This window comes from Episyrphus balteatus, chromosome 2 (assembly GCF_945859705.1).
Source record: "Episyrphus balteatus chromosome 2, idEpiBalt1.1, whole genome shotgun sequence".
NCBI classification, from domain to species: Eukaryota; Metazoa; Arthropoda; class Insecta; order Diptera; family Syrphidae; genus Episyrphus; species Episyrphus balteatus.
Window position 1 is genome coordinate 8398160 of NC_079135.1, and position 20838 is coordinate 8418997.

A 20838-nucleotide genomic window follows, 5' to 3' on the forward strand; every position below is an offset into this window, starting at 1 on the left:
ATGCTTCCAACGGCCTAATATAATTTTAATGACAAAATGATAACAATGAAAAGGGGAAGTTTCTTTAACATTATTTTTGGCAATAAAATAAGAAATAAAAAAATAAATAAAAAAAAAAAAACAATACTTTTTGTCAAATACTTGGCTAACGAGAGTTTGACAATTTTTATTTTTTTTTTTTTGGAAATTCGCGGAAATCTCATAATTTTATTGTATTTTATGAAGCTATTTTGTGTGAAGTAAAGTTTTGAATTTTGCTTTTGTAAATTCATGTGTTTTGAAATAATTTTGAGTTAACGCAATTTGGAATAGTCTTCGTTTAGATTGTTAACATTTGACATGTATTTGGCAAGAGAACTCAAAATAACGAAATCCGAAAGCTCTAAGATTCAAAATTTTTTAAACCCATAATCCAAAGTTCCAAGATAAGAAAAAAACACATACAAAAATCAAAAACTCCAAAACATAGGTATTCAGAGATTTCGAATTTTGGATTTTTAATAAGTTTTGGAAAAATGTTTTTTTTTTTTAAGTTAAGTTGTTTTTGAATTTCGAGATTTTGAACCAAATTTTGATAACCAAAATTTGAAAATTCTAAACTCATAAAAATTCAGAATAATTGAATCCAATGTAAAAAAATGAATCAAAGATTTGGATATTTTAAATTTGTTGTAAATTTAAATTTTGGAAATTAGGAATTGTTTGCATATTAAGAAAATTCTGGTTATAAAATTTTTTGGTTTGGCTTGAAATTTTTCTACAAAATGGTTCAAGCCTCTTAATCCGTCCAACAATAAAATCTTCCTCTCAGAAACATTTCCAAAATTAAATAAAATATTCGAGTTTATTTTCGCGATTTCGTGTTTTTGGGACCTTAACATTTCGGTATTTTGAGTCTTTTGTATTTTTAATCGCTGTTTTTTTTTTTTTATTATATTTTAAGTGCAATCATTGATAAAGCATTCTAACCTATTTTGTTAAAACATGCCACATTTTTAATTAGTTAACAAAAACCAAAATTTCGTAGAAAAAAGACTTTACTCTCAACTTTTGATGCCAATATCGATTTAAATACTTTAAGTAATAAAAATGTAAAAAAAAGATAAATATAAAAATGTTATGATATCGTTTGAACGTATTTTCTGTTCTCTTGTAATGAAATTCAATAATAATAATAATGGCATAATAAATGCTCGTTAAAGACATTTAAGTAAATTGCTATTGAAGAATTCAAGGACCTTATTATACGCACAAATGAATGATATTAACCTTAACCATTTAGAGAATAATAATAATGATTTTTCTTATCATTATTTTGTTTTTTGTTTCTTTAATGAACCGAAAATCTATTTAATTTCTAAATTGGTTTGAAAATTGTATCCTTTTTCTTTTGTTAGTCATTTTTATCATCGTAACATCATCTTTAGCCTTTTAATGATTTTAAACGTTGTTGGAAGTGTATCAGATTACAAACGTAATTGGGCGTTGTGATAAAATAAAATTGAAAAGTTTGGAAATAAGAAATTAAAAACAAAATGGTTTTGAATTGAAAAGTTAAAAAAATCTGTTTCCGTTGGTTAATGTTTATTCCAAAAAATGAATAATTTGATATATAAGTTGATATTGTATTAAATTTCTTCTAATGTGAGGATACTTGATGATGAACACTAGTGGTAAAAAAATTAATTAGGTAATAATTATTATTAATTAAGGTTATACAAATACTTTGGTGTTATTTTTTTTATTAAAATCAGCAGAATCATTTACGCGTGAATCTGAAATGAACAGAATTGTATGAGGCATTTTTGAAAAAAGTAAGTTTTTTTCATTTTGGTTACCTACGTGGGAGGGAATTTGGTCTGATTGAATAAAAAAAACATTTTTCTTTTAATGTTCATATTTGCTTTCCATTATACAGGGATGAGATAAGTAGATTTTGAGGGATGATTCTTGGGTATATTCTAAGAAAAAAATTGTTCTACAGTAATTCTCTATCTGCAAAGTTGATACCCTTTAGCGATGATTTAAGAAAACGCTTACTTTGGTATGCTTTTACTCATGTTAATGCTAATAACTCCGTTAATACTTATCATAAAAACTTAATTAATGTCTCCATTTTCAGAAAAAATGCTATACTTTGTACCTGCATTTAAAAAATGTTAATATCTTTTTTAATTGCTCAGATAATAATTTTTAAATGGAATTATTGTTTTCTTACCCATGATAATTTTTTGTTTTTGGGGCCGATTATCTTCGGTAAATGTTTTATAAAACATAGTGTTTCATAAATTTATTATTATGAAGAAAACAATAATGAAAAAAATTTCGTTCCCAAGTTTGCCAGAAAACTTATAGATTTTATGATATTTGGGAAAACCTGCACAAGGTAAAATCTCTAAAAAATATGTGTTTTTTTTTTTTGTATTAGTCAAAAATGGGAACGAATTATAAAATTTATTTTTGTAGTGCATTAAATATTGTGAGCATTAAATACAATATTTTTTAATATTAAAAAAAACAAAAATATTTGATGCACACATTTTTTCAAAGCAGACATTTTTTATTTGTGATAACTTATTTTTACTGGAATTTTTGTATTTCTATTTCAAACGCTTTTTTTAAGTGATATTCTTGAAACCCTAATTTATTTTCAGAAGATGAACTTGATTTGTAAAAGTTTATATTTGGTTTGCATAGGAGTGAATATATTTTGTAAAATAAATTATGTGTAAAATAAGGACATAAATTACAAATTTAATTTAAGAAAAATACAATTTTAAAAGTAAAAATGAATAAAAAAACGGTACAAAATTTTTAGGATTTAAACACCATTAGCTAAACAATAAGTAAATTCAGCCTCAAAATGTAAAAGGCAGCAAAAAACTGCATAGGTTAAATGTAAATTGTGGTTTGAGGTTAATTTGTTTGTTGTTTTGTGATTAGAGGCAGTCAAATGTTTAATTATACATTTTTTCCCAAGAACTATTATCTCAGCTACCCAAATAAACTAAGAAAAAAGTTCAAAGCTTTTAAATTTAATGTTTATTACTGTCAGTGGTTTATATTTAAAAGTACCCTAAATTACCATTTAACCACAATTTACCCCCGCCACAAAAAAAAACTCTTCATCAACAAATTTCCAATTAAATGCTCTCGACTCGACTCAACATTTCTAACTAAGTAATTATTGCAAAAACTAAAAACGATTAAATTAAATTACCTTTATCGGTTGTCCCTTAAAATTGCTATACCTATAGCTTTTATACATAGATTCAAAAACTCTGAAATGTTGGGGGAAGGTACTTTGTACATATTCAAGCTAAAATTTGGTAACTTTTTAGTACCACGTCGTAATCGTAACATTTAATGTCCTTTTACAATGTTTCGAGGTTCTAATTTTTGGTTTCAGAGAATAGAAATTGGAAACGTGCAATGAACATTCATTGTATTTGCACTTTTAATAAGTTTTTTTGTTTCGTTTCAATTTTATTTCTGTAGATAGGGTATACCACCATCATAACAGCCTTCACGGAACACGTTAAGCTGTTGAAACCAGGAAAAATGAAGATCGCAATCAGGTGAAATAAAACAAGAACAAAGTAGAAAAAAAAGAGAAAAACAATTTTATTACTGAACGATTTCCAAGGCTGATATCAGCTGACAATTTAATTACGAAATGGCGTGTCAATGAGACATAACTGGGACACTTTGTTGCTACCACCTATACACCACCGCCACCGATGGGTATACCCTCTATAACCCACCGATACAATCCCCAAAAGGGTATAAAGAAATAAAATAATAAAAATTGAGATATAACTGTGATGGGGTGATAGTACCTGTAATTTGTTTTCGTGCAGAAGCAAATACAATTGTTTCGTAAACTCATAATGCCCTGCCCATATCTATAACTAACGACCTCCATCTCTCACTACACTACAATGAATTGTGTGACCTTTTCAGTGGATGAATATTGTTTGAAAGCGATAAATCTACTTTGTGATTTCATAGTCCTTCGGGGAAGTATAAATTGTTAGCTTTTACAAATGAAAGGAAACTACATTGATATCCGGAAAGTTATATAGGTACCTTCGTTTTTGAAAAAAAAAAAAAAAAAAATAAAGTAGAACAAAGATATAATTTTAATTTTCACTTTTTCTTTGAGAGGAAAATTGTAATAAAAAAAAGTAGAAACTAGGACCATTTCCTGTGGAAAAAAAAGAGTAGTTAACCTTAAAGCCAATCGGAAATTTAAAGCCTGAGAAAACTGTTAACTTCTCACGCATCTTCGTTTCTTATTACATTCGTTGCTCCATTAAGTGTATGTTCAGTAGCCAGACAGGAACTTATGTTTTTTTTCTACAAAAAGTAAGGCTCAAGGATGTAAGAGGATCTCTAGTTGATTCTATATTCTTTATAATAAATAAAAACTCAAATTAATTTAATTAAAACTAAATTTATTTTAACTTTATTTTGTTTTTTTTTTTTTTTTTTAATTCAAACTACTCATCGTTCATTAAAAATATTCAGCAGACATTAAAAATAAAGAACAACGACGACGAAGAAGGCGACTTGGGTTGGTACAGATTTTTTTTTTCTTTTGTGTGCGCAATGAAAAATCCATGAAGAGAAAGTAATTTAAAAAATATTATCACAAATGCACAATTTCCCATTGTTTGTAGCTATCTCAACCAAAAGCACCCCGAGAGCATAGCATAGCTCGAACGAACCCAAGCAAGCTCCCCATCAGCTAGAAATGAGATGAAAATGTGCATATTATGAACATTTTTTTTTTCTTTAAGCTAAATTCTTGCATTTTTTCCACTGCAAGAGTTTTCATTCAGACAGAGAAGAAAAATATACAAAAAAACAAAAAAAAGAGGGCAATGTGTTAATTACTGTGGAAGGCGAGCGGTGTATTTCAAAAGAGGCTTTCTTTTAGCAAAAAAAAATAAAAAGGTGAATACGTGTGAATTTTTTTATAACAAAATGGAATATATTAATCAACTCAGCAAGTGCATGAGCAACAACAGTCTACATCTGTATCATACGAAGCAAATGAAATTAATGAATAAAAGAAATGGAAATCAAATTACTATAAGTGAATTGGTTTTTGATCTCAATAAAGTGAATGATTGAAAAGAAAAGTTTTTTTTATTTTTCGCTTTTTCAACTTTAATTTTGTTAAACATTTGCGAGCAAAAATATCACTTTTGAACAACAACCATCCTAAAATGACATTCATGGTCCCATGAACATTATAGGTAGACAAGAAGAACCATCATGAATGAATGGAAAGTTAGGAGAAGATCAAACTTTACCACCCCTAATCTGAACCTTAAATTTGCTCAATAACTCTATGTAAGGCCTGAGTCTATGAAAATCTTATTTATATAATTAACTTTATCTAACACTTCCCCCTGTCCCGCACTCTACAAGTTCGCCCTTTGATTTGCCAGGTTCATTTGTTGATTTAACATGTTACCCTGTTGATTTAACAGGTTCCCAGGTTGAACTAAAAGGCTCACCAGTTGATTTAACAATGGTACCTGTTGATTTAATAGGTTTGCCTGTTGGTTTCTCAGATTCATACGTTGATTTACTGGATTTGTCCATTATTTTGCCAAGTTCACATGTTGGTTTGTAAAGTTTACATGTTGATTTGTCAGGTTCTCTTGTTGATTTTCTGAATCCTTCGTTGATTTCCCCGTTTCACTCGTTGATGTCCAAAACTCACAAGTATCGTAATCGCCTGTTGAGTTCACTTGTTGACTTGCTGAATTCATTCCATGATTTACCAGGCCTGCTGGTTAATTAAACTAGAACTCCATTCGATTTGCCAAACAAAATATACTGAAATCCATTTCAAACTTAGAGAAACACTAGGAAACCAACATATTGCCTCAAATCAGCTATTTTTTTCAATATATCAGAAAACTGACGAAATCAAATTACTTGCTTTATTAAAGTAAATACTCGTTTTAACGGTAATATAGGACAAATTATTATTATTATTATTATTGTTCAAGCCGAAAAACCGCCTTTAAAAATAACACTGACGACCTAACCCAGTTACTAGTTTGAGTTATTATTTATTTGCGACCTGTTGGCTTATGAAGCTTAAGTTTCAGAAACACATACAACTGAACCCAGAACATTAAAGTACCAGTACAATTCACTTTGTAGCCTTGCGAATATTTTAATTCTATTTCTGCAGCTTATGCCTTATAAGCCGACACCTGTCCATATTACCCGCAACAACTTTATCATAACCGAGACAGCTAGCAAATCAAATAAAGTAAAATTATTTACAAAAGATTACCACTCTACCAACTAGAAATTCTGTATTTTCTTCATCAGTCTCCAAAACTTGACATTTGACCTATAAAACACTTTGAAATAGCAGCCATCTTTAAAACACATAAAATAGTTTCTTATTGTCTTGAATTGTTTGTCTGTCGTGGTAATTATGTTAACTATAATACTTTTTTCAGGGTCAATACCTTGAACTATATCGTCTTCGAAATAAATGACCGGAAACTCCCCTATATCATACATTATAACAAAAAAGACCATGTCCCTACTTGATATTAGGTACATTCGCTCTCTTGTGTAAATTACAAAAAATAAGCTTACTTTCTCATAAAACTACTTCTATTCTCCTACATATAAATACCCTATGGAACGAAAAAATTCCCTACACACATTTAACTATATGTGTACTTTCATCAGACAGGGGACCTTCCAAGACCCAGAGAAGACTTTCACGGTAGAAAAGAAAAAAAAAGTAATGTCCTGCCATAAAATGTATTTTATGTTTGGTCCAGCAATAAATTAACAAACATGATCTTCACGATAAGAAGCAATTTATTTATTTTGGACACTAAAAAGGTAATATATGATTGGCAAAAATCCCTTCTTTTTTTTCTCGGATGACACACTCACGCAATAAACCCCAAAAATAGGGGACCCAATTAATGTGTGTTGACCTCCCTCTTCTACTACTATTTCTAAATTACCCCCTACATCATCATGCTGTCCGCAAGCTTAAGTTTCATTCATTTGAATCTTTGTTGGCCATAGTAATGGAAAGTCAGCCTTAATGCATCTGGGAAAAAAAAACTTCTTAATTGCTCATGCTACTGTCAAGATAGTAAATATAAAAAGAGTAACGAATACTGGAATACGACTCTAGAACTGAATCTGTGCGGATGGCTTACTTAATTCAGATGCTCAAAGGCCGACTCATTAACACAGCAGTTAATCACCACTTAATCTGATGCTCCATTAAGAAGTAAACAATTAAATTTTCTCAGGGAAAATCATATTTCTTTTGGTTCTTTTCGTATTCTATTTGGCATCTTCTTGATTTCTCGAGTGTGTCTTTTGTGTGTGGTAGAACTGTTTCCGTAGGTACTATTAAGACTAACTTGCCCTTTTTTTGTGAAGTTAAAGTCATATTCTATTTCTGACTTCTAATGATATAGCATGCTGAAAGTCTCATGCGGAATAAACTTATTCGAAAACTAGGGAATAAAAATGTAGGTTCAGCAGAGACACTCTGAGCTGCTGATGCTCATTCGCGGAGTTTAAAACTGAGTAATGACAAGAGTTGGAATTACAGGAGTGGATTAGCTAGTTCTTTGAGAAAAAACAAATTTTTGAACTGAAAATCTATTCTGAAAAATGTTTGTATGATCGAACATGTATCGACTAAATATGTTTGAAGGAAAACTTTGGGCCACTGTAATTTTCAAACTTAAACTCAAGGTAGTCTTCTACCCGAGCTACAATTGTGTCAATCAAATTGTGTCAATCTCTCACAAATGAATAGTTGATCGATATGTGTTTGATCAAATATGTTTGATAGTAATTTGCCTGATGAAAAATGTGAAATGTGCAATACGACTAACATATTTTGAACTATAAATAGTCTCCCAGAATATCAATTTTTGTTAGAAAGTGCTTCTGATCTGAGCTGTTTGGATTCGGAAAAATTATAGATCCCCTAAATTAATGCCAACGGGGAAATGATGCAGGACGTCAGTGAACAAGTCACGTCCTATAATCGAAGATTTTTGGTGAACCCCAAACAATCGGAGAAAAACGAAGAGGAAATATGTTTTGAAACGAACTTTTAAAAAAGGTGTTTGATTGAACATGTTTGACTAAAAAATTATGTATCGAACATTTTTAACAAAAAAGCCTGTCTACTGAATAACACATAACCCGAAAAGTACAAAAAGGTAAAATGTCTGATCGAACATGTTTGATTAGAAATTTACATTTGAACATGTATGACCGAACATTTTTAATGCAAAAAGCCTACCTGCTGAACAATACACATAACCGAAAAAGTACAAAGAGAAACAAAATTTTGAAATCTTGAATTGAGTATGATCCAACATGTATCATTAGAAATTAATAATCGAACATGTATGATCGAACATTTACACAAATATTCAAAAAAAGGCTACGATTGGGCTGTTGATAAAATAAAGTTGCTGAGTCAATCCAGCCCTGTTCATTACTCTTAACTAAAGCCAGACCCTAGCTCTAGGGACAATAAAACTGCATCAAAAGCAGTAGAGGAATAAATGGTTAAGACTCTCAACTCTGGATATGGCATTCCCAACCGCACGTTGTTTTATTCCGCATATCTTACTAGGTCGACGGCATTAAAATTGATTAAAATTTCATTTGGATTTATAACTCAATTAAAATAGTGTAGTTCCATGATTAAGAAAGCACGACGATGCTAAAGCCGCCGACAACGACGACGACGAAAACAACGTTATGGGACCGAAGACTTGAGACAATAACTCCAACGACCGCCTCCGCTTTACAGTAACTATACTACTGTTGGCTGCTGTGATGGCAGTACTATATGAGAACACATAAGCCCACCAGAGTGTACCATTTCCACAATAAGAACAGATGTACTCTTTTCCACACAGAAAAATATTAGTTTTGCGGGGCAAGCCCCCCAGTACAAAACAAAAAAAACTCAACTTTTTACAGCAAACAAAACAAATAATGCCAACGCGACAGGGACATGGGACCAAAATTCAATCTGCACACCGAGATAGAAAGCAAGTTGTATGTATAACAACGGAAGCTCTGTGCAACATGAATGTATGTGGCGGTGTGAGCTCATTGCGGGAATCATGAAGTCATATCCTCTCTCCCCTCGAGGATTTAAGGATTCATCCTGAAATATGCAATTGTAGAAAGCACTACTGTGAAGTAGTGCTTCCCCATAACCAACATAGCACATAAGACAGCAGCCAAAAGACGAAATGTTGTAGTTAGGAAAAAGTTTTTTTTTTATGTAACAAAACTAGAACAATCCCAGATATGGGAGAGGGGGGAGAAATGTGAAAGAGACCAAGTTACCAATATTATTCCAGCAGGAATCTCCACAACATCAAAGATGTTGACTATTGCCAGGAACAAGCTATAAAGAAGAACCAGCAGCCCCGGACAATATAACTACTGTACACAACTATATACGAGATGGAACGAAACAAGGATAGGACTCTACTTGCTTCTTTGGCAATGATGCTAACAAGTTGGTAAAACTTAGTTTCATTTCGCGAAATTATTAATTCTCACTTGAAACAAACCAAATTGTAGTCAAACCCCAACATCACTGATATAGCGGGTGGAGGAACTTTTGCTTTGCTTCTTTCTCTCTCTCTATCTGAGAAAGCCAGCATCCACAGCAACCTTATTCCCATTACTAATTAAACTATCATGGAAAATTAATTCCATGACCCGATTGTCGAAATTAGGAACTTCTTGGGTTTTAGTTTTTAGCTTCGAGTGGTTGATATAGCTAACAGGAAGAGAGAGAGAGAGGAAAGTTGGTTACACGGGGATAGCTTTATATTTTTTTGATTTTCGTGAACATATTTTTGATTATGTGGTTTTAAAGTTTAAAAGGCGAAAAAAAATGAAAGCAACGAATTTGGAAAGCAGAAGAGGTCTTATTCAAAATTTAAGAAGACATTTTTCGTTAAAATTAATATGGTTCATGATTTTCGCCTATAAAGGTGGTTTGTTTGAGAATGCTAAATAGCTTATAGCCAGCAGACAACCAAAACGCTTCCAAAGATACTTCATTTGTCAAATGATGATAAGCTACTAAAAAGTTATGAGGGAACATACATACCCACATATATTAAACCTTACACCATACATGGCGAAAAGAATAGTTATGCATATAATTTGCCTGCATTGCTCAACTTCCCCACCATTTTTTACCGTACCATTGCATGTTTAGACCTGGTTTTTAAGGGTCACTCTGGTGTATACGTAACCTTTTTTTTACAATTTACTCGAACTGCAAATTCTTCTATTTTTGAGTAATTTATGAGACGAGACTATTTACACTTCTAAAACTCTAGACGTGGAAGGAAAACCACTATCACTAAGTCTATTTGTTAATTGGAAATTGTTTAAGGCTCCTGGTATTTGAACGTTCAAAATAAACTTCATCGTTTAAATGCCACCCAAAATTCCTCTAATCTGCCGCTTGCAAACAACTTAAGCTTTTACAATACAAAAATACCTTTACACCTTTAAGAAGTCACGAACTCAAAAACTGTGTTCCCATCGTTTGAGATTGCATTATATGTATATCCAATGCCTAACCTCACACGTTCTGGGCATGAGAAGAGAATGCGTTTTGTCATCATGCCCATTGCCCAGCCCACGCGACTCCAAAGTCCACCGCATATAGAAATATAGGCGCTTACACTGTTGCAAAGGGACAACAACCACAACAAAAAAGTACAGAGTGTACATCAGTGATGACGATGGTGCAGGCAGAGATCCAAAAGGAAAAAAAAAAAAAAACATAAACAAATAATAAAAGAACGATTTCAGCGACGGGACATTGGCATCGGCATCAGTATACAGAGTATCTGTATCTACGGGATTCCATCTTTTTTTTGTTGTTGTTGTTGAGCACAACATTTTCTACTTTAGAGACATTAGGGTCCACCAAGTTTTCCAAACATAACACACACTGGATGGTGGAGACTATAGACGACGACGACAGTGGTGGCGGCATACTCGTAATAAGAATCAAAATAAAAGAAAAAAAAAATAAACAATAATAACAGATCCCCAGTGTACCACCAGTATCACCATCAGCTGAAAAAAAAGAGTTCGAAAAAAAAACATGAAATTCCAAAAAACCCACAACGAATTATTGAGGTGTGAACACAGAATTTTGTTCTTCCAGATTGTGGGTCGCGTTTTGAGTTCGCGTCCGCGTAGACGCCAATCCAGAACAACAAAATATTGTTTTTTTTTATGCTTTTTGATTTTTTTTTGTTTTGCTTTTTATATCTTTTCAAGTTCTTTTGTGCAACCACAAAAAAAAAAACACGTCTGGGATGGGAGAGAAACTATTTTCACTGCTAAATACCTTTGTTCTTGGCGCACTGAGATTTTAAGATGCAATGGGGGGTACAAATCAACCCTCCAACAGAGTTCCCACTTATACACAAATGCTGTCATATTTCAGACCCACAAATAAAAATCCTCAACAATCTATCGCTCTTACTTTTTCATGTATTTATGTGAATAAAGTGGCAACACTTTAATTTAACTGTCAGTAAGGACCACTTCATAATAATCTAATTCAAAATTACTCTCAATATGCCCAATCTTATAGACAAATTTCAAAAAGTACCATAAAGTGGCAACACTAATTCCTTGATGCATTCTTGGATTTATCTCATTTTTATTCATAAGTACCTCGTTGTAACGAACAACTTCTAAGCCTCAACAAATTATCTTTCCTATTTATTTATAATGTCAATACCTACCCTTAAGTGGTAACACTTTCTTGTTAGCTGACTTCAGTAGGTAAGGGTCTATCAAAGCATAAAAACTCCATCGTTTTTTGCATAAAAACTCCATCAATCTAGGCTATTTATAGTGTATATACAAAATAAACTGAAAACACGTCATCATTGCTTAAAGTGGGAACACTGGTGAATAAAATCATCAGTTTCAACTCATGCCATTCAGAACTCAAAACAATTTGAATAGACTTGTATTTAGATGTGGTTCATAGTTTTGGTATAAAGTGGGAACACTTGAGATATCCCTTCTTATTGAAATCAATTATGCAATCAAAGATTCTAATCTCACGACATTTATTTTTCATTTGTGATTCTCAAGATGCCAAAGCACATTAAAACTAATAAACTAAAGTGGGAATACTATTTCAGTGATGCACAAAAGGCCGTTTCAGAAAAGTCTTATAATTTTATAAAATTTAATTGACATGATGATTGAAAAAGTCTTCATTATCCTTCATTCGTATTACAACAAAGTGGGAGCACTTGAATTATAATAATCACTATAAACTGTGTTATGTTTGCAGAAAAATTCTTTTAAGAAGCTTTATTGAAAGCTAGCAAGCGGCTTATTTAAATTCGTTTGAAACCGAAGGGGGAACACTGTTTTTACAATAGAGTGGGAACACTTGGATTCCATTTTTTGTAAAAATCAAATAGTGTTATGATCGCAAAACAATTTTTTTTTAGAAATTGTTCTTAAGATCATTTGTCCAAATTATGAAAGACACTAAAGTGGGAACACTGTTTTTTTTTTTTTTTTCAAAAAATGCCCGTAAGTACCCTATACCTCCCAGCATAGTCCGATAATGCGATCAAAGCTCGTGATGCTTGGCGATATGATATAACCACTTGTGAGTGGTGGCCCTGTGGGTGACCAGTGTGTGCGCACGCTTACTGTGATGGCTTTTAATCTTAGGACCGCGATCTTGCCAATGACGATACTGTTGATGCTGATGATGATGATGATGCTCCTTGGTTCTTCAATTATTCTTCATCTTGTTGTGTGGAGTTGGAATATGTTTTCCACAGTCAAGTCGAGACTGTGCGTTCAATTTTTTTTTTAATTTTTTTTCTTTGGTCATGGGCAACTCTTTGGCCGGTTCACATGCGATGATGAAGATGATGATGTGCCTACTTGGGATTGTTTTGGGGAATTCAAGAGCGTGGGCGCTAAAGCGTCTCGACAGTTTGTGTGTGGTTTGGGAATTCATTGCTCTCTCTCTGTTTTGTTAGTGATGCAGTGCGGTGGAGTCTTGTACCTAGACATATAGTTTCATCGGTTGCGGTCGTCTTCGTCGTCGTCACATCAGAGAGGAGAGGAGAGGAGTCACAGTCTCACATAAAAAAGATGAGAAAATTCTTTTTTAAGATCTTGTTCTTGGGATGGTTGTTCTTGGGATGGTTTTGTATTTTCTTGGCCATTTAATGTGTCATTTTGAACGCAGTTGCGTTTTTGGTAACACCGCATTGCTTTGTGCCTTTAATACCTTCCTTTTGTAAAGATTAAAAGATTGTTTTGGTGTATTTTTTTTTCTTCTTCTTTTTTTAACAAAATTTATGTTTACTCATGAGAAAGAGATTTAAAATTTATTCCAACTTGCTGACAGGAGGATTACGTGAAGAGTTTCGCATTTAATTTATAGGCATCTCTGCCTACTTCTTTTGTCAAAAGCGAATTCAAGATGAGTTACCCGAATAGCACAGATGGGTTTTAATTTAGCAGATGTAACTCCAGTTAAACAATCTAATTGTTTTCCATTAATTTCAGAAACATATTCTTATACAATATTGTAACCCGAACAGCCGCATTTCCCCTCTTGATTTGCAACAAATTTGTGGCAATTCTGTTTTATAAAGGTTAAATTTTGTTATTTCTTGGTCTTATTTGTGTTTTCTGAACTAAAAACTGTTTCATGAAAGTTAACCTAATAAGTGTGCAACTAAGAATGAAGTCGAACATCAGCTTTACTTATGTTGTAGAAATGTTAAAGAAAGTAGTGACTTTTATTATTTTTGTTAGGATTTGTTATAATTAAATGAAGTGTTTGTTTTCGAAAACATCTAAAAAGTTTCCCAAAAGTTATTATTCTAATTCTCATAAAATGTTTATGTCTTATGATGTTATAAAAAAGATAAAAGTCTAAAGTACTAAATCAATATAATACGTATAATAATTATGATTGAAAATGAAAGTTTTAGTCGTTTATGAACGGAAATTGTAATGCGATTACTATTTTTATCATAAAGATTAATGTTTTGCCTCTATAAAATTCACGCGTCACATAAATTATTGAAATTAGAGAAATAAATTGAAATTTAACAAATAATAATTTTTTGTATTTAGGTATAAAAGTTGGAAAAACACTGGGTAATGTTAGAAAATGGAATAAACATCCCTTTCCACTGAAATTTAATATGAAACAGCAACAAGAATATGAAAAATCATTTTAAAATTCATCACGTTAAATCATTTCGAATTTTGATGGAAGTCAAAATGGCGCTTGTTGCAAGAAACCAAACTAAAACAAGAGAATTTCAAATTAAAACTTTCATGTTATTAAACATATAACTTGAACAAAATAGAAACTTAATGTTGTAAGACAATCCCTTTCAACCATATAACAATTTTGGTGCAACAGAGAAATATGCTAGTTTATAGTTTATACTTTGTCAGACTTGCCATGGGTATTTTTTGTTTACATTTTTCCTATTTTCCATTTTAAGTGTGTTTTTATTTTAAGTCACATTAAACCTTCAAATGCTAATTGCCATCTTTTTTAAAAACACAATAAATATGAAATTAATAAAAATAAAAATGGCTGCAATCACTTTCGATTAAAAAAACATCTGACTTTCTAGACATCTATTGAAATATGGAACGAATTGTTAAAAAAATATCAAAATTAGATATGACTTTTATATGTGAAAATTTAATTTTTTATTATGTTGGTATTTGTAATAATATTAAAATATTTTTGTTTTTCCATCCAGAAATCTACAATTTTTGTTTTCTGGCCTGTAAATTTGTTTTATTGTCTTAGGCAACTCTGGCATATAATAACACTTCGTTTTGCTTCCATGGATTTACAACTAAGTACTACAACTAGCATCATCTGTCAAAATGGAATTAACAAAAACTATAATTCGGAGCTCCAGAAACATAACTATAATATCATTTGGAAGTCGTTGTTGTTTCAACTTCAATACATAAAAAAATGTTGTAATTCTAGTTCTTTATTTGTTAAACCAAACTTTCAAAAACTTAAGTGTAATAAAAACTCTTGAACGAAAAACAAAACAGTTGAGCTACAGTCAGTGTCAGTAAAAAGTTAACAGTTTACATTTAAAATTCTTTTTTGTCTAGATTTGTCCATTAATTTTATTTTAATAGTTTGGAAGTTTTATTCATGTGTTCCTACTTAATGATTTTTTTAACATTAAACCGGTTAAATATTTGTATGAAAACGTGCTAAATAATTTCGCATGATAATAATTACTATTATTATAATAGTCTTAGATTTGAGAGGAATTGCTCTGCAATATGTTTTTTTTTTGTATGTTTTGAACAAATATGATAAAATAAATTCATATACGTACCAATAATAATTGAAATAGCTAGGAAGGTTTTTTTTTTTCTTTGAAAACTAATTAGGTAATGTGAAACTTTCATTAGACGCTGACTGTATATCTTAATGTTGTAGATGAAAAAAAAATGGTTCCTTGACAGTTTGGTTTCACCAAACTGTTAATAAACCAGAATAAAACAAAAAACACTGGGTAAAGAAGAAGACAACAAAACATATGTAGAATGGACGGAGTTACATTGATGTTTGATTCTTGTATCTGAAAACTTTTCTTAGTTTGACATTTGCTAAGCAAAACTATTGAAAAACCAGCATAAAAAAGAAACATCCCTGAATGACAAAGATACAAAATCATATTTACTATTAAGTTACATTGATGTTTGAATGTTATATTTGAATCAGTTCTTGATTTGGCATATGTTTAATCAAACTATTGGTAAACAAAAACAAAATAAATACATTTAAACATGAAATGTATACACTACATATTATGTTATAACAACGATTAAGTGCTTAATTCTATGACCGTTTTTTTTTTGTTGTATGTTGGTTGTTTTGTTTCATTAAACTGTGGAACAATAACTAAAATAAAACAAAAACACCACTTAAGAAGGGATATGCCTGTATACTAGGGTGGATCGATTTTGTTTTTAATATTTTGATATAAACCATTGATAGAATGTTATCAAAAAGGTATGTCTAACTGAGTGAAAAATAAAAAAAAAAAAAAACAATCAACTTTTAAATACTTTTTTGTTAACAAATACCTTAACTAATTATGGAAATGGAGAGCTAAACAATTCATGTTTTTTAATTCATAACGCATTTGTTCAGATTTTTCCTAGAGTGAGAATTAAAAGTCAAATATAACTTTTCTTTCATATTTTACACTCAGTGACAACTTTTTATAAATGACCGAATTCAAAAAAAAACTTAAGTTAAATCGACCCACCCTAACGCTCAATAAGGAAGTTCAAGTATATTTGTATAATAAAGACATCGAATAAAATGTAGATTGTAAAGGGAAATAAAAAAGTTAGTGCTTTCTTAAAAATTGTATTGTTGGTACAAAAAATGATTTTAATTTGTCTTTTACCAACTACTTGAACCATTCCAATGTTATTCAAATATTTTGTTCCATCCTTAAATATTCTAATTAGTATCATAGTTTGAGTGATGTTGTTAAATCGTTTTTTATGTATTTAAAATTATTCAAAACTAAAGATTTTAATTGAGTTACTCACTTGTTATAAGAGAATGCTGCATAAAGGTTTTATCAACATTTTAGTTGAAAGAAATCAAAATCGAAATTGAATAAGAGTAAATATAACTTTTTACCAACTTTTAACTTGGAGACTTGTTTATAATATCTAAACAACATCTGATTTTTTAAAGTAAAAAGTTTGAACTTAATTAAAACCTATAAACAGCATTTCGAATAAAAAAGTTTCAAACAATTTTTTGGGTACAAAAATAAAACTGAGTTACAACGGCATTCGTTTCAGATAACTTCAGTATGATACAAATGCAACAAAAATCTTGTTGCAAATCGTATTTTGTGCTATTCGGGTAATGAAGCATATTTTGATTATTTTTCAACAAAAGCTTAAGTCATTTAATGATGCGAACTTTTAATGACTGTTTATACAAATATACTCCAATTAGTAGTAATTTGTTCTTTTTTAATTATTATTATATAAGTTCATGGGAGGATGAAAAAAAATGCGAGATGAAAAGTTCAAGGTTAGAATAAATTAAAGGAGAACAAATATTTTATAGTCAGTTACGATGTTTTTAGAAAAAATCACCTCATTTACTCTTTTTTAAGTTTAAAGACGTTATTTGAATGAAGCAATGTAATGATTGAATTTTGAAATTTTATCACTCTGGCTCAGAAGTATGATAGAATTCAGAGAAATTGAGTGTGAGTCATCTGGCGCAACATTTAGGATTTGTACTTATTACTTTGCAAAATATATATAATTGTGTTGTATTTCGAATTTTTGACTACGCCACTTTCATTGTGCGTTGCAATTATTACAAAATATCTGAGTAAAATTTTTTAAATTGTCTACGCCACGAAAAATTCAAATCAATATTCATGCAATTTGGCATAAAGGTTGAAAAAAGAATTGCGTGTATATTTTGTGATTTCGCAATTTACATATTATTATTTATTATTATTCACATATTTGAAAAAGTCTGAAAATTCAAATTGAAAAAGAAGTTCTAGAATCTAGATGATCAATCTTAGTATGTTAATTAATTCCAAAGTTTCTCCTTGCATTTTGCGATTTCTAATTACCATTAAATTGTTTCTTTATCAATGTGCAAAATATTCCATATAAAACTAAAAAATAGTAACAGTAGGTAAATGAAAGACAACATTTCGATTTCGCAAATACGAATATTTTTTTTTTGCGAAATGATCGCATCTAATACATTCTAATACAGTACTTACTGCAAATCGTAAGGTAACAAATTTAAATACCAAATATTTGCTAGAAGTGTTAGTTTCAAGGGTGCTATGTAGTAAAACATAAAAACTGCGATTTTTCAAATCCGAGTTAATTTTCATTTTGCAAAATGATCGAGGTAAATACTAATAAATGGAATTGAAAAATACCAAAATGAATTGCTAAAATGTACGACAAAGATTCAAATTTTTATTTCGCAAATGTCAAGCAAGTCGTATTTTTGAAAAGTCACCAAAAGATTTTTGATGAATACAATATTTTTATAGAAAGTCCGAAAAGCAGCCAGATTTAAAATGATTTCGGAAATGCGAAAAATAAATATATACAAAGCCTTGAATAAATGCATTAAAAATGACATAATATAATTTTGATATTCGCAAAATCCCAAAAATTAAATTTGCAACGACAATGATTGCAATTAAGATAGAACAAATTGGGAAATAATCAATTTCTTAGTAATAAGTAATTATTGCGATTTTGCAAATGCAAAGTTAGGTATAACTTTTCAGAATTATCAAATAAAATATAAATTTGTTTTTAAGCAAAGCATAATAAAAAATTTGGCAAGATAATACTTGTATTTTCGCAAATTTTAAGTACACAGAGAAAAATAGACCTCATAAAATAGAACAAAAACAATAAGATTTTTCTATGGCTTTCATCCAAGAAGGAAGCCTTGTTAAAACAATCGGGTTTTCCTTATTGTTTTAAAATCTGCACTTGTAGGGATTTGAAAAAAAAAAAAACAAAACTATCACCAGGTCGGGAATCGAACTGGAAACTTCAAATCATTAGTTGCCCACCTTACCACCTCAACCAACCTCCTATGAAAATATTGATCGCGATTTTTGTTCTAGTGCCAAGTTACAAAAAAAAAAATTAACTTTTTTAAGAAATCCTTATAAAAAAAATCTTATTAATCGTTGCTTTTAATAAGATTTCCTTATAAAACATATGGGCAGTAAAACAATATGGCAATCTGTTAGTTTTAAGGTGGTCATATTTTTCTCTGTGTATGCAATACTTTTGCGAAACGAATAAACTGTAAACGAAACACAAAAATATCTTTTTCGCAATGACTATAAAAATATAAAAAGTTATAAATTTCAGTTTTGCAAATGAGAAAAGTGATTTTAAGGACAAACATGAAAACTTGTTTGATAAATCCAGTGCACATTAATGCAATTAAAAAATTAAAAATTGGGAAATAATCATTGCGAAGTGACAAATTTATTGCCTGATATAAAAATTATACAAAGAATTTAAATAATCTTATCGCATAATAAACATTCCATTTTTGCAAATATCTCCAAAATAATCAAAAACAAAGTATATACCTAAACATTAATGAATTGCAAAATACTGAAAATTGCTAAATGATCATTGCGAAACTAGAAACTTGCTAAGAACTCGAAATATCGACATTGCGATTTCGCAAATGCGTGATTTTTATTTTGCAAAGTGATTAAATTAAGTACCCTACTATATAAAACCAATATTCTGCGAAGACAAATTGAGGTAGAAATTTGTCACCGAAATTAGTTTTAGGTGGCAACGCTAATCGCACTGCCAAAAATTATTCAAATTTAATCATTATTTCAAGAATTTATAGTTTTCTGACCAAACTGACAACGTCTAATCCAAGTTGGCGCTATTTAACTCTCAAAAGTCTTAGAACCCACACTATACGCAGAGAAAATATTTTTGTTTGCGACTGAAAAACCCAAAATGCGGCATGACAAGCCATTTGTCTCGACCCTGGTGGTAGAGCGTACTTTTTCGATGCAGTTTCTGCGTCTCTGGTTTCTCGTGGCATATCGGTGTCTTTTCGGGCTTAATGTCGGATTTTCTCGCCTTCCTTGTATCTCTTAGATATTCATCGATTTACTTTCATCTCATTTCGATTTTATATATATTTTTTGTTGGATCCCACTGAGAAGACGGTGTGGTGGTGGCGTAAGAGGAAGAAAGTGTGTGTGGTGCAAAACGTTCAAGAACATTTCAGAAATCCAATTCAGAACCCGCTCGCTATTAAGGCAATGAATTATTGCAGATAAATTTTCTGTTCATCGTTGTCATCGTCATCGCCGCCGCCGCCATCGTCGTTGTTGTATTTGTTGGTCGCACTCTGAATAACGACTGAATCGATTTATGTAAAAGGCAAAATGTGATAAACAGTTTATGGCCAGGGACAGGGCAATTAAATGGACATGGACAAGAGCTAAACAAGTTATTTGGGCGACCTTCATCGATCTCATTTCTTTTCATTCGAGAGAGGTGCCGCCACCACCATCACATTCTATTCCTCACTGAGACTGAGCTATGTGGTCCAATCCAAGATTTTAATGTCTTCATATCTTGTTGGTGACGATGAAGAAGAAGACGGTGGTGAAGATGCAGCAGTGACGAAGCAGGGTGCCTTATTTTCTAGATGTGTTTGTGTCATTTGGACAATTTCGGGTGATATTTCTTCGTTATGTGGATCTGATCCTTCTTCCTTTACACTTTTACCCCCAAGAAAATAAAGAAAACCCGACCGTCCTTTTTTTTGATTCTGATGTCTTCTTCTTTTTTTTTTGTATTTTTTGTGTAAATATTGTGGTGGCGGTTGACAGAGATTTGTTTTGTGGGAATGTGGAACGAAGCGCGTTAATGAGATGACATCTCGACTGGAAGATTTAACGAGCCTAAATAAGCAGACATTCTCTCTCATTCAGGTGAATAAATTAATCGACAATCAGGTGGTCTTGATGGTTGGGTCGTCGCTTTGGGTCTTTAGGTCTCTTGGCTTTGGTGTGGTTGGTTGGACGATTTGGGGTGCCCACCCAGGGGCTTCGTTTTCGTGTGTTCCTTATTTTGTTGTTGCCTAATGCTTGCTGGCTGCTACTCTCCATCATT